At 43.2% G+C, this 14,608-nt stretch overlaps 2 long non-coding RNA genes across 5 annotated transcripts in view; one reads left to right on the forward strand and one right to left on the reverse strand.

Moving 5' to 3' along the window:
- Positions 1–14,608, reverse strand: part of LOC122209867 — a 90,176-nt gene that overhangs the window by 56,564 nt on the left and 19,004 nt on the right. The window lies entirely within an intron of this gene.
- LOC122209873 lies at positions 555–12,890 on the forward strand. 2 transcript variants are annotated; one of them, XR_006197804.1, is made up of 5 exons: positions 555–782; positions 5,512–5,596; positions 6,553–6,688; positions 11,412–11,606; positions 12,739–12,890. It is a non-coding gene; the product is annotated as an uncharacterized LOC122209873 (long non-coding RNA). The 2 variants fall into 2 exon arrangements; XR_006197803.1 differs by lacking the exon at positions 11,412–11,606.

Raw genomic sequence — 14,608 nt, forward strand, 5'->3', positions numbered from 1 at the left:
CTACGTGGAGCCCAGTGTGGGGCTCGGTCCCACAAACCATGAGATCGTGACCTGAGCCAAAATCAAGAGCCAGGCGCTTGACCAACAGAGCCACTCATGTGCCCCTAAGATTTTTTTTTAATTGTTTTTGTTATTTTTGTAATGCTTATTTATTTTGAGAGAGAGCGCGCGCGAGCGAGCGTGTGCACGCGGGGTTGAGTAGGGTGGCAGAGAGAGAGGGGGAAGGAAAGAATCCCAATAGGCTCCACTCTGTCAGTGCAGAGCCTGATGTGGAGCTTGATCTCACAAAATGTGAGATCATGAGCTGAGCTGATACCAAGAGTCGGATGCTTAACTGACTGAGCCACCCAGATTCCCCCCCCCACCCCCAAGATTTTGTTTTAGGTAGTCTCTACACCCAACGTGGAGCTCAAACTCACAACCCTGAGATCAAGCATCACATACTCTTTGAGCCAGCCAGGTGCCCCTTAATGGTTCATTTGTTAAAGGGCAAAAGTGAGTACTTCTCCCCAACTCATTAGTCTAATTTGAATATACTGTACATATAAGTTTTTGTCTCCATTTTTTTTGTTGTTGTAATGGCTGAACAGTATTCCACAATATGGTTTTAGTTTATGTGACTGTTCTTCTGTTCATTTGGGTAGCTATGATTTTGCTATTAAAGCAGGGCTGCGATAAACATCTTTGCATGTGCGTTTCAGTTTTCCAGTGAGATGGATTTCAGGGGAGAAGCCTTTGCAAAGTGGTCCTCGAAAGAGGTTGTGTCCGTTTCTGTTCTCATGGTAAAAGAGATGCTAAACACAGAATATTCTCAGTCTCTTAAATTGTTTGTCAGCTGGCAGGTGGATAATACCTCTTAAAATTTTTTATTTTATTTAAAAAACTTTTATTATACTCACTAGTAAGACTGAGTATTTTTATTAAAAAAATTTTTATGTTTATTTTTGAGAGAGAGAGAGAGAGAGAGAGAGCAAGCGGGGAAGGGGCAGAGAGAGGGAGAGAGAGGATCCGAAGCAGGCCCTGTGCTATTAGCACAGAGCCTGACGCGGGGCTCGAACTCACAAACTGTGAGATCATGACCTGAGCCGAAGCCAGACGTTCAACCGCCTGAGGCACCCTGGCGTCCTAAGACTGAGCATTTTTAGTTCTTCACTATCTCTGATATTTTTTTACATGACGCCTTTCTCCTTATCATTTTCCTAACTGGGTTTTTGGGGTTTTGTTTCATTTATGTTTTTATTGGTCTGTAAGAACTTGTCATATGTATGGTAGTAGTCCTTTGCCTACGTATGTGTTCCATTATTTTCTCTCAAACTGTTGCTTGTCTTTAAGTTTAGCTTGTACCATACATTTCATGATGCAGAAATTCTGAATCTTTATGGTGCCAAATCTGACAGTCTAACTTTATGGCTTGGGGCTTTTGGGTAACGTTTTATGAGACCATTTTCAATCACTGCCTTTTCTTTCAGCACTTTTACGGTTTTGGCTTCTATTGCTTAGAGCATTCATCTATCTTTATAATTTTGTATGTTATAAGTTAGCAGTTTTTGTTCCTACACTGTCTGTTGATGGTCTGTATCCTCCATTGATTTGAAATATCACTTCCATACTAAATTCTTACGTATACTTTAGCACAGCAATGCGTAGATCATCCTTGACTTCCAGTCGGAATTGCTTTTTTCATTTCGATGCCTAAACATTTTGACTTGCGAAGTGTTAGTCGTGACTTGCCAAGAGCTCCTCTAGCTTGGGGTAAAACAGGGTTGTATCAGGGACTAGCACAATCTCCTTAGTTCATCTGAGCAGCTGTACTCCAGGAAGAAAGAAAAGAAAGCGATACTAACCAAGCATGTGTTTGAGTCTGTGAAAGCAATAGGTTTTCAGGGAGTCCCACCCTGTAGACTTCTACATACTTCTCATTGGCCAGAATTGGGCAGGTGACCTCACCCCTAGCTGCAAGAAAGTGTGGGAGGGGAGAATTTCTCAGGGGGCAGATTGATACCTCAAACAAAATGGGGGTAAGGAGGAAGGGGTAAGTGGATATTGAATGGGGAATATCCCCCATCAGAGGGTCAGCTATATCGCTCATCTTTCTTGTTCTTCAGAATTTCCCCAGGTATTCTTAAGAGACAGAGGGAGAGGGGAAGGAAGAAAATGGAGGTGGGAGAGCAGGGGTGAGAGGGTCATGATTTATAAAATAAAATGCTCAGGTCTTTAGTGTTCAGTTTCATGAGTCTTAACAAGTGTATATGGTTGACTCTTGAACAACATGGGTTTGAACTGCACTTATATGTGGCTTCTTCGATAAATGCAGTACAGTACTCTAAACGTATTTTCTTTATGATTTTCTTAATATTTTCTTTTTTTAGTGCTTATTGATTTTTGAGAGAGAGAGAGAGAGAGAGCGTGCACGAGGAAGGGAGAGGCAGATGAGGGAGAAAGAGGATCCAAAGTGGGTTCCGCACTGACCGCAGAATGCCCAATGCAGGGCTCGTATCCATGAACTATGAGATCGTGACCTGAGCTAAAGTCAGACACTTAACCAACTGAGCCACCCAGGTGCCCCTCTTCATATTTTCTTTAGCCTACTTTATTGAAAGAATACAATATATAATAAATCTAACGTACAAAATACATGTTAATCAACTGTTAAGACTTCTGGTCAACAGTAGTCAATTTGTAGTTACGTTTTTGGGGAATCGAAAGTTATACTCAAAGTTTTGATTGCACAGGAGGTTGACACCCCAACCCCTGTGTTGTTCAAGAGTCAACGTACACGGTATATCTGTGTACCACCGCCCAAAACAAGATATAAAATATATCTGAAACTCTAGAAACTTCCCTTGTTATATGTTTCTAATTAGTCTCCTTACCCTCACCAGTCATTTTCTGGTTTCGAAATCTGTGGTAGATTAGATCTCCCTGTTTTCGAATGTCATAGAAATGGGGTCATACAGTATGTATTATTTTGTCTTCTTTCACTCAACTGTGTTCCTTGAGATTCATCCATGTTGTTTGTGTTATCAAAGATAAAGCCAGGGGCGCCTGGGTGGCTTGGTCACTTGACCATCTGTCTCTTGATTCCGGCTCAGGGCATGATCTCACGGTTTGTGGGATTGAGCCCCATGTCTGGCTCTGCATTGACAGTGTAGAGCCTGCTTAGGATTCTCTCTCTCTCTCTCTCTCTCTCTCTCTCTCTCTCTCCCTCCCCCCCACCCCCTGCTCCTTCTCTGCGTGTGCATCCATGCACACACACAGTCTCTCAAAATAAATAAACATTAAAAAAATTTTTTTAAAGATAAAGCTAGATACTAGTTCACGTGATGAGGACAGAGTTTAATCAGTAATTAACTATTCCAATAAGGAAAAGAGTCCAGAGTGAATGAAACTCAACTTCAGTTTGTACAGAGGAGATTTTAAAGAGAGAATGAGGGAGGAAAGTTGGGGGTGAATGAAATCAGAAGTAAAAAATTACAAAAGCCAGGAAAGGTATTGGTTCATGTGAAACCACCTGGATTTGCTCACTGGGAGACAGAGACCTGATCTTTCAGTGTTGGCTAGAAGAAACAATGGGTGCTTTTGGCAGCCTTGAGTTTTCTCGGGCAGGCACTAAGGGGTACCGGAATCATCCTAGGGGTGGAGCCTTGAGCTGTTAAAGTCTACGTTAGTGTTTGTTCGAGTCTCTATACAGTAAGTCAAGGTTGAAGACTAGTCGAGAAGAGGGCTCGAGGAACCTGGCTAGAGTTTGGTCAAGGAAAGAGTCTTTGTCAGTGTAGTTTGTTCCTATACATGTATGAATACACCATGATTTGTTCGTGTGTTCTCCAATGATAGGACATTTGAGTTGTATCGAAGTTTTTGGTCATTGTGAATAGGCTACAAGGGACATTCTCATACAAGTCTTCAATTTCTCTCAAATAAATGTCTAGGAATAGAATTGCTTAGTCACAGGGTGGGTATATATTTAACTGCTAGACTAATTTCCAAAGTGGTTTATCGCTTTATACTTCCCACCAGCAATATATTGAAACTCCAGTTGCTCAACATCCTTGTTAACATTCTGTATTGTCAGTGAGGGTGAAAGAGCATCTCAGTATGGTTTTAAATTGCACTTCCCTGGTGACTAGTGATCTTAGGCATCTTTTTGTGTGCTTATTGGACATTCCTACATCTTTCGTGAACTGTCTGTTCAAGTCTTTTGCCCATTTTTGTTGTTAATGGTTTTTGGTTTTGACTCATTGGAGTTTATTCTATATTCTGGATAGGAATTCTTTGTCAGATAGATATATTGTATGTATACATACATGGGTAGGAAAATTAAAATTGAAAATATTGACAATAGCATCCAAAAACCTAAAGTGGGTAGGAATAAATATAATGAAAGACGCAAAACACCTTTACACAGAAAACCGTAAAACATTGTTGAGAGGAATTCAAGGAGACTGAAATAAATGGGAGATACGCTTTGTTCATGCATTGGAAGATTTGATGTTTTGAGATGCCTGTTCTCCCTGACTTGATCCGTGGAATCAGTGCAATCACCGTCAAAATCCTAGCCATCTTTTTTTTTTAGAAGAAATTAACAGATTGTTTCGAAAATGTATATGGAAACGTGAAGGGTCTTGAATAGCCAAAAAAGTCTTCAAACGGAGAGCAGAGTTGAAGCACTTAAACTGCTTAATACTGCTTAATTTGAAGACTTGCAGTAAAGCCACAGCAATCAAAGTCTTTGGCATAGAGATAGATCAGTGACACAAAATAAAGAGTCCAAGAAATAGACCAAACACAAGGACTGTTGGTTGATCTTCACCTAGATTGTCAAGCCAATTCAGTGGGCGAAAGGGACGTCTTTTTAATGAATAATTCTGGGTAAAGTGGAAATTCAAGTGGAAACAAAATGGACCGTAGCCCCTACCTCGTTCTGTACACATGAATTTGGGATGGATCATAAACTGAAATATAACAGCTAGAACCATAAATCTTTTAGATGAAACCATGAAAGCATATGTTGACAACCTTGAGGTAGGCAAATGTTTTGGATACAGAACAAAAAAAAAGCACTAATTACAAAGGAAAAATGGATGCACTGAGAAAATGAACAGGCAAGACAGACTGGGAGAAAATATTCAGACTACATGTGCTTAAATGTTTTATTTTTTCCAAAAGAACTTTCGCATTATTCAGGCCCATGACATCCTGTTACTATATTCTGTATTAACTGGGTTTTTTGTTTGCTTAAGTCAGATAGGAGACATTGTACCATGGGAACTTTCTGATTGACTTCTCCTGCTTAACTCACCCTCTTGTGAATGTTGGTTCCTTTTTCATAAATGCCTTGCCCACTAGTCAATGAGTACTTACAGTGGAGGCAGTAGATTTTAGGACATATTAACCCTTGTAAAGTAATTGGGTGTTAGCTGAAGCCAAAAGGCAATACCAGTAGCCTCTGTTGGGAAGAAACGATAGCGTGTGAGTTTATTGAGGCTCAGTTTTGTTTTGTTTTTTTTTTAGGTGATTCAACACTTAAGGCCTTGCGGATCTACTTAAGAAAGCAACAGAGCTCACAAGAAAGGAAACAAACTGGAAGTCTGTTTAGGTACAAAGTCTGTTGCCCTTAAGACTTTGCTTCCTGCCTTCCACGTATAACCAAGAATAAAACTACCAAGAAATAGAAACAAAAAAAAAATGAGACTAAAAAAAAGAACAATAAAATTAACAATAAGAGGTAGAGCAGTATCTTAGGCTAGTATGCAGTAGGTAGTTCAAATTTCAAACTTAAAAATTGATGCTAAGAGTATCGGATTGATTTTTGCAATTGCATTTAAGTACATTGTATGTATGTGTATGTGTGCATACGTTACATATATATGTTTAATGTACATATATATGTGTGTGTGTGTGTACATATATACACACACACGACCATGTAAACACACACATATACACACAGACACAGATATCATTTAAGCAACTGAAGTGTCGGGGGAGGGATCCAAATCCAGGTGGGTAAATAGGTGGAAAAGCAATAGAATGAAATTTTCTTTTTTTTTTTTAATTGTTTTAATGTTTATTTATTTTTGAGACAAAGACAGAGCATGAACAGGGGAGGGTCAGAGAGAGAAGGAGGCACAGAATCTGAAACAGGCTCCAGGCTCTGAGCTGTCAGCACAGAGCCCGACGTGGGGCTTGAACTCACGGACCGTGAGATCATGACCTGAGCCGAAGTCGGCCACTTAACCGACTGAGCCACCCAGGCACCCCTAGAATGAAATTTTCTACAGGGTTCTGCAGCTTGAGGGACCGACCTTCACCTCAGTGTGTAAAGCAGTGCCTTCCACGGGGGGTCATTATGAGGGTTGTAGGCGTTCCGTTCCTACCGGTCAAGCATTTGCAATGATGCCTGGCATTGTAGTCAGCTCTCAGGAGGGTTGATAGAAGTAAAATGAACCTGGCCTTGATCCTCACTGGCTGGGAGAGCGCGGAGGGCCCCTGCCCTTTCCTTCAGGTGAAGAAATCCCTGGCGGTGAGCATGTCACCCCTTTCCTGTTGCAGGTGGTACTCATGCCTATAGGGCAGAGTCAGCAAATGCTCTCGAGTGAGTAGGCGGTCGGCCCAGATCAGTGTTTCCCACGGAAGGAATGGAAGGAATGTGAAATGACTTTAGGTGGCACACATGAAATTTTAATAGGTAGGTATTTATTATAGCGTGTGTTAGAAGAAAATCCCAGGTAGCACGTCAGATCCGAGTACTAAAAAAAAGCGAGTTGATTTAAAGAAATGTTACACTGAACAGGTGGTACGTGAATGTCATGAAAATTTCAAAAGCAAGAGGGATTGACCGAAGACTGCGAAATAGGTCTTCCCAAATCTGAGATTTTTGATTCTTTGGGTTTTAAACAAAGTCAGGATACACAAAGAGAGGGGATATTTTCTGGGTTTGGGCAACAGAGGACTGTGGTGGGGGCAGACAGACAGCAGCACTAGGTGCACAGCGTCAGTGTAGAGGCGACCACTGTTCACCTTTTGGTGCCTACTCTGGGAAGTCTTGATATGTATACTGTACATGTATGTATATTCACGTGTACGTGAATGTACGCATTCATCTAACAGAATTGGGAACATTCTGTACGTAGAATTTTGTAGCTTGCTTTGTTCACCTGATACCGTAACCCCAGGTTCAGTGTTCTTACCGAAACCTTTTTGTGTTCATTCTTGACTATTTCCTTAGGGTAAAATCCTAGAAGTGGGATTGTTTGGGCATCGCGTAAATATAACTCTTCAGCTTTGAGTACCAGCAGCCGAAGTGCCTCGTGGCATGGCAGTGACAGTTTACAGTTCTGGCGGCTCAGCTGCCCTCTTTCTCATCCTCACCAAAGCCAGGTTCTATTAAACGCTTTTGTTGCTGATTTGATAGCAGATTTACTGCTTGCTGTTTCTGCTTTCATTTTGCATTTTTTGGTTTCTTTATTTTGTATATTCAGTGATCACTTGGCTCTTTGGTGATCTGCCCATTTTTGGCCTTTCTTCGGGGATATTAGGATTTTTTTCCTTACTGATTCGTAAGTTCTTTATGTTTTAAGGATGTTACTATGTGATGTCACAGGTACTTTTCATCGCTTAATATTTGCCTTTTACTTTGCTTATGATATCTAAGCTCACTGTTGCTCATGTGGTGAAGGCAACACTGTATTTGATCCATGCTGTGACACACGTTCTTACGTCTTTGCCATCAGCTGTGATTTATTCTCGATGTGTCCTGCAGTCACTGCCAAGTCGTGTTAGAGTTGTCATTACCTGTGCGAGTGGATGTGGTCATTGTTGCTTGCGGCAGGGCCGGATGACTACACCGTCAGCTCTTGGGTGCTTCTGCCCACGTGCCTTTTAAGGGCCATTTGCAGAAGGAGCACAAATCCTGATGCTGTTGGAGAACCATCCATGGATACCTCCTGATGAGATCAAGCAAGGCTCAGTAACAAAACCTGCACCTGGAGGGTCGGTAGCGTGGAAGGAAATCTTGGAGAGGATGATGGTGATCTCTTGGGGATGCAGCCTTGCCAATGCCCTTGGCGGCCCGAAGGTCAATATTGTGTGGAAACTCACAGATACCCCAGAAGGGAAGACTTAACCCTCTTACTGCATTCATCCATTTCCTTTTAATCCGTTTATTTATTTTTTTATTATTTTTTTTTTCATACAGCTTTATACAGATAAGTAGGTAGATATATTGGTTATAGCTTGTTGAAGTTGTCTTGAAATTTCTTTTTTTTTTTTTTTTTTTTTTTTTTTAATATATGAAATTTACTGTCAAATTGGTTTCCATACAACACTCAGTGCTCATCCCAAAAGGTGCCCTCCTCAATACCCATCACCCACCCTGCCCTCCCTCCCACCCCCCATCAACCCTCAGTTTGTTCTCAGTTTTTAACAGTCTCTAATGCTTTGGCTCTCTCCCACTCTAACCTCTTTTTTTTTTTTTTTCCTTCCCCTCCCCCATGGGTTTCTGTTATGTTTCTCAGGATCCACATAAGAGTGAAACCATATGGTATCTGTCTTTCTCTGTATGGCTTATTTCACTTAGCATCACACTCTCCAGTTCCATCCATGTTGCTACAAAAGGCCATATTTCATTTTTTCTCATTGCCACGTAGTATTCCATTGTGTATATAAACCACAATTTCTTTATCCATTCATCAGTTGATGGACATTTAGGCTCTTTCCATAATTTGGCTATTGTTGAGAGTGCCGCTATAAACATTGGGGTACAGGTGCCCCTATGCATCAGTACTCCTGTATCCCTTGGATAAATTCCTAGCAGTGCTATTGCTGGGTCATAGGGTAGGTCTATTTTTAATTTTCTGAGGAACCTCCACACTGCTTTCCAGAGCGGCTGCACCAATTTGCATTCCCACCAACAGTGCAAGAGGGTTCCTGTTTCTCCACATCCTCTCCAGCATCTATAGTCTCCTGATTTCTTCATTTTGGCCACTCTGACTGGCGTGAGGTGGTATCTTAGTGTGGTTTTGATTTGTATTTCCCTGATAAGGAGCGACGTTGAACATCTTTTCATGTGCCTGTTGGCCATCCGGATGTCTTCTTTAGAGAAGTGTCTATTCATGTTTTCTGCCCATTTCTTCACTGGGTTATTTGTTTTTCGGGTGTGGAGTTTGATGAGCTCTTTATAGATTTTGGATACTAGCCCTTTGTCCGATGTGTCATTTGCAAATATCTTTTCCCATTCCGTTGGTTGCCTTTTAGTTTTGTTGGTTGTTTCCTTTGCTGTGCAGAAGCTTTTTATCTTCATAAGGTCCCAGTAATAATCCGTTTAAATAAGCACAAAAGGGCTTTTGCAGGAGCGTCTGGTGGCTCAGTCAACAGAGCATGCAGCTCTGGATGTGGTTGTGAGCTCAGGCCCACGTTGCACACAGAACCTACTTGAAAACTAATTAAACAAACAAACGGGCTTTTTCCAACAAGCACATAATTAAAATTGTAAGCAATAAGAAAAACATTAACTAACTGGCAGTGTTTCTTCTTTCTTTTTTCAGTCTTATAATTGATAATGTCTTAGATGAAATATGGCATATAGTTCATGGAGAAAAAGTTTAAAACATAGAGATAAATTAAAACACACACACACACACACACACACACACACACACACACACCAGAAATCGCCAGTTCCCTAGTACTTGTCTGCAGATACGCACATACGCACATACATGTGTTCACGGGCACATTGGCTACATCGGTTTTTGGCCTAACATTTTTCCCTTCACGCATGGCTGATCCTTCTAGCTCATATCTGAGATGACCGGTTAGTGTTTCCTTGTGTGGATCCACCATGTTCAGCTGGGCTCCCAGGGGTGACAGAATTCTAAGCTCTGAAACGGGTTGCCCATCTCCCTTTGGAACTCCCCATCAGCAGTGCCCGCTAGTTCTTTGACCCGTGCTCTTCTTAGCAGTGCTCTGTAAATCTTCTCGTGTTAGCCACTCTGAAGGGCAGATCAGTGACATCCTTTTCCTCCCAGAACCGACTGGCAGTCTTCTAGATCTGGAGACCAGAAGGAGACGCATGTTGGAGACATTAGAAAGTGGGAGTCGTAAGGACTCGTGACCGGATACGTTTGTGTTCTGTCCCCACCTGTTACGTTTGTGCACCTCCCCGTGGTTTGGGGCCGCTGCACGTGGCTGCAGAGGTCTCTCCCTGGCTCCCACCACCCGCCTCTCTAGTTTCTCCTGTTTCCCCGCTGTTCTCCAGCCTCCCTACCGACTTTCTGTTCCTGGAACATTCCAAGGCGGTTCCTGTCCAGAGCATTTCCGTCTGCTCTTCCTCCTGTCTAGAACGCCTTTTGCACAGCTTTCTCCAGTTCTGTAAGCACCCAACTCAGCCCATTCCCTTTTCAGAGAGGCTTTCCCTCTCACATTCTCTAACGTAGGTCCGTCCGTCCTCCATGCTGTTGTCCTTCATCTGTCACAAGCCCTTCCTTATCTTTGTGTCTGGTTCACTAGTGTGTCCCCAATGGCTGGCACTTAGCAGACACTCACCAAAGATGGCTTGATGGAATCAATAGTATTAACTTGACCGAGGATACGGTTGAGAGGAGGGGAAACGGCTCGTTGTCATCCAGAGGAGGGCGGTAGTAAGTCCAACGCAGAGCTTGTGGAGGGGGGCAACTCGATCAGCTTTTCAGCAGGTAGGGCTGCTGGGCATTGGAGTGAGTGCCTTCTTTGTGGTGCGTAGTCAGGCAGTGGCTTGGTGTTGTTGAAGGATTCTGGCATCGGATGTCAGGGTTGACCAGGTCAGTTCCAAGGCCCCCTCCAACCCTTACGTCCATGTTTGATGTTCGCATCACTCGTCTGTGGTTCTTGGACTGCAGACACGGCCTTTACCACTAGATGGCACCAGGTGATTCCTTTGAGGCCGGTGCTCCTCAAATCCGCCAACAGGGAGAACACCCTCTTCTCTCTTTTTTTACTTATCGAAGTATAGTTGACATACAATGTTACATTAATTTCAGGCGTGCAACATAGTGATTTGACAAATCTACATATTACTCAGCCCTCACCACGGTTAGGTGTCGTCACATCTGTCACCGTACTGTTTTAACAGTATTATTGACTGGATTCCCTATATTCCACTTTTCATCTTTGTGCGTTACTTATATGACTGGAAGTTTGTACCTCCTAAGCCCTCTTTGCCTATTTTGTCCATCCCCCCGCCCCCTCTGGCAACCACCACCTTGTTCTCTGTGTTTAAGAGTCTATTTTGTGTGTTCGGAGAACAGACTTTTCATTGCATTTTACCCCAAACACCCACTTCAACCAAAGCTTCACAAAACCGTCTTAACTCTTACAGTGTGGAATACATACTGATATTGTCTATTTCACTCTATTCGACTGCATTTTCACAGATGGAGACTTGCAAACTACTACACTGATTTTATTATACGGATGGGTCATAATTCATCGTTTGAAAAGCACCGTTTTAGACAGCCGAGCCTGTTCACCCTTGTAAAACTTGGACAGTCGGGGCCCATAGCAAATCGTGTCCCTTAATGAGTACTTTGTGCATTTCCGTGCTGACTTGCTGCCTCGAGAAGCCAAAAGTATGTGCTTCCTTGTGTGTGTGTGTGTGTGTGTGTGTGTGTGTGTGTGTGTGCGCGCGCGCACGCGGATGTGTGAACGTGGACATGAGAGAGACTGGGGGGGATAGGTTTGTACAGGATTAGCAGCGACCACAGTCAAGGCAGCGGTAAGCCTTGTCAGTGGACGTAAAGAGAAGATCTCATATCTGCCTCTGGGAGCTCAGACTCTAGCTGGGTAACAGTCACTCACCCCTTCCCCCTCAGCTTGTTCATCAAGAAACACGGAAATGAGCTCATACACTCAGGATATCACTTAGGATGCTTCAGGGTGTAGCAAGTGACAGAAGCCTGACTCTGTTCGGTTTAAGCGATAAAGACATTTAGAAACTCTCAAAATGTCTGTTGAGAGGTAGAGCGGGGTGCAGGCCCACAGTGGCTCAGCCTTAAGGATCCAGGTTTCTTCCATTACATGTCCTTGTCCGAAGGCTGGTTCCACTCATGGTTGCCAGAAGACCTTAAGTGGTCATTGGGGTTTCAGATCCCTGGCTTAGAACACTAGAACTTTGATTCCCTGTCGTGTGGCCTGGGGAGAGGTTAGGTTACTGTAGCATTTTCCAGGTTGTAGTGCATGCCAGAGGGTAAGCTACAACGGCATTTTCTAGGTTGTAGCTGTTCTGTTTATTTGTTCCTGGTTTTTCCTTTTACTCCTTAAGGGACGTGAAATGACAGAGCTGGGGGAAATACTTAGGGAGTCATTATCGAGTTTTACAAAACAATTCTAGATCTTTCCTGTGGACCCAGAACTTCTGGTTGAGTAGGGTTGTCTGAATAGTTCTGGCCAGTGAGTTTGCCGAGTGAATAAACGGTTGCACGTCTTCTGGGTGAGGTATGAGGTGAGGTGATATGCTCTCCAGGGTCCTGGGAAAGGAATTAGCAGTCAGAATAAAGAGAGGTGACACATGGCCGCCGTGGGAAGGGTGAGAGGAGTGTAAGTGAGCACTGGGCGGATGGCTGAGTCTGTTTACATTTGTAACGGAGTGCTAAATGGGAGTGTGTTGGCCTTGTGAAGTAGATGGTTTTCCTCCTTGACCTGGTTCCTGAGAACCTGAATCTACTGACGTCTACTCACCTGCCTCCTTTTTATCCCTTCCAGGTTTGCAGTAAACATTGGCTACTCGCATGACCCTTACATCCAGCATTTTGTAAGACTGTCTAAGGAGAGGAAGGCCCCCGAAATTAACAGAGGCAAGTGACCCCCTCCCTTCTCACTATTCCCTCATCAGCTGAGAGGCCTGGGGTTTTAGGGATTCATTCTTTTTTTTTTTTTTTTAAACAATACAAATTTATTATCTTACAGTTCTGAAGGTCAGAAGTCAAACATGGGTCTTACTAGGCTAACATCAAAGTGTCATCAGGGCCGTTTCTTTTGGAGACCATAGGGGAGAGTCTATTTCCTTTTCTTGTCTACCTTCTAGAAACCACCTACATTCCATGGAAGATGACCCCTTCTCCATTTCAAAGCCAGCAGTGTAACATAGGGATTCATTCTTAACATGAGAGTTCCAGTGTTCCTTCTCTCCGGTAGTATATGAAAGTGCTTATTTCCCAACATCCTCACCAACACAGTGTATTATGAAACTTTTCATCTGTGTTAATCTGATCCATGAAAAATGGTATCTTACAGTAAATTTTATTTTAGATTCCTCTTATTTTTGGGTGAAGTTGAAGATCATTATGATTATTTTTTAAATATATTTTTTAAATGTTTATTTTGAGAGAGAGAGAGAGGGAGCGAGAGTTCACTTGCTTGCAAGCAGGGAGGGGCAGAGGGAGAGAGGGAGAAAGAGAGAGAATCTCAAGCAGGCTCCATGCTGTCAGCGCAGAACCCGATGTGGGGCTCAAACCCTTGAACCGTGAGATCATGACCTGAGCTGAAATCAGGATTCGGACACTTGCTTAGCCCACTGAGCCACCCAGGTGCCCCAAGATCATTTTTATATGTTGAAGGGCCATTTATATGTCTTTTACTGTGGACTGTCTGTTCATGGAAGGAATGACTTTTTTTTGGCCTTGTTAAAGTGATAGTAACACTGTTAGGCTGTACAAGTCATTTCTATCAAGGCAGTGAAAGGATTTGAGACAGGAGGGTGACTTAGTCTCAGCCAGATTGAGAAATTGGCCAAATGACGATAGTTGTTGTGGGTGCAGGGCATCTTGGCCCTAAAGATGGATCCTATGGGTAGTTTCAATAAGAAATGCAAAGAAATTTTAAAGTGGTGCTTCCTGAGAATAAGGACATGGTACTTACTTTGAGCTGAGGGTGAAACTAGGCATCAGTAACATTGGACGAGGCCTGGCTAAGAGGCCTTAAGCCTCCCTCCCGCGCTCTTGAGGACACTTTCCTAACAGACGCTGCAGAGGCAGGGCCCCACCATGGTGCCCTGGGTGCTGGGGGCCCTGGGCAGCAGGTCAGCCCTCCGGCCTTCCTTCTTCCTCTCCCTGGGTTGGCATCGCTAGACTAGGGCCCCATAGTAGGAGAGTGCTTCCCAAACAGCGTGTGGGGAGCATTTTAAAAATTTTTCCAATGTCCAGTCCATTGTGGATGATACTCTGTAACCCACGGTAAAAAGGATTTACTAGAAAAGTAAAATGGAAGAGACATGTAACGTTTATTTATTTTTGAGACAGAGAGAGAGACAGAGCATGAACAGGGGAGGGTCAGAGAGAGAGGGAGACAGAATCTGAAACAAGCTTCAGGCTCTGAGCTGTCAGCACAGAGCCCGACAGGGGGCTCGAACTCACAGACTCTGAGATCATGACCTGAGTCGAAGTCGGACGCCCAACCGACTGAGCCACCCAGGCGCCCCAAAAGAGACATGTAAAAAGACAAGCTCAAATTATTTACTAGTAGAATCCACAGACATGAAATCCCTATGTCAAATTGCAGTAAGTGTCTATAAATGCCACTCAAATTTTGTTCTTAAAATAGTAATACTGTAAGCAGAAGGGCTTTAGAACCCAGA

This window comes from Panthera leo, chromosome E3 (genome assembly GCF_018350215.1).
Source record: "Panthera leo isolate Ple1 chromosome E3, P.leo_Ple1_pat1.1, whole genome shotgun sequence".
Classification (NCBI taxonomy): domain Eukaryota; kingdom Metazoa; phylum Chordata; class Mammalia; order Carnivora; family Felidae; genus Panthera; species Panthera leo.